Below are 1,224 nucleotides of genomic sequence, written 5' to 3' on the forward strand. Positions count from 1 at the left end.
CTTTTAGTATTCAAATAAAAATATAATTATTATATGAAAAGGAGTGTGCTAATGAGCTTACTTTGTAATTATTCCATTTCCTGTAGGACTGACTATATTTGTAGATTAATTAGACAGCTACTTTCTCCATGGAAAACTGCCTGATCAAGTCCTTTTGTATTTCTGCTCATTCGAGCAAAGAATTAGATTTTTCTTTATCGTATGCTATTTGGAATCAGGTTTCAAGTATTCATTCCAATCCCAAAGAAAGGCAAGGTCAAAGAATGTTCAAAATACCACAAAATTGCATTCATTTCACATGCTAGCAAAGTATTGCTCAAAATTCTCCAAGCCAGACTTCAATAGGACGTGAACCGTGAACTTCCACAGGTGCAAACTGGATTTAGAAAAGGCAGAGGAACCAGAGATCAAATTGCCATTGGATCATCGAAAAAGCAAGAGAATACCAGAAAAACATCTTCTGCTTTATTGATTATGTCAAAGCCTTTATCTGTGTAGATCACAACAAACTGAAAATTCTTGAAGAGATAGGAATACCAGCCCAACTTACCCGCCTCCTTCAGGATTCGGAACACGTGTACACCCGTGGTGGATTCAAGTTGATGTATGGCAAAACCAACACAATATTGTAAAGTAATTAGCCTCTAATTAAAATAAATAAATTTAAATTAAAAAAAAAAGAAGAAGAAGAAGCAACAGTTAGAACCAGACATGGAACAACAGACTGGTCCCAAATTGGGAAAGGAGTACATCAAGGTTTTATATTGTCACCCTGCTTATTTAACTTATATGCAGAGTTCAGTTTAGTTCAGTCACTCAGTCATGTACAACTCTTTGCAACCCCATGAACCACAGCACGTCAGGCCTTCCTGTTCATCACCAAATCCCAGAGTCCACCGAAACCCATTTATATTAAGACAATGATGCCATCCAACCATCTCATTCTATGTCATCCCCTTCTCTTCCTGTGCTCAATCTTTCCCAGCATCAGGGTCTTTTCAAATGAGTCAGCTCTTCCCATTAGGTGGAAAAAATATTGGAGTTTCAGCTTCAACATCAGTCCTTCCAATGAACACCCAGGACTGATCTCCGTTAACATGGACGGGTTGGATTTCCTTGCAGTCCAAGGGACTCTTAAGAGTCTTCTCCAACACCACAGTTCAAAAACATCAATTCTTCAGTGCTCAGCTTTCTTAATAGTCCAACTCTCACATCCATACATGA

Source organism: Bison bison, unplaced genomic scaffold (genome assembly GCF_000754665.1).
Source record: "Bison bison bison isolate TAMUID 2011002044 unplaced genomic scaffold, Bison_UMD1.0 scf7180017862164, whole genome shotgun sequence".
Classification (NCBI taxonomy): domain Eukaryota; kingdom Metazoa; phylum Chordata; class Mammalia; order Artiodactyla; family Bovidae; genus Bison; species Bison bison.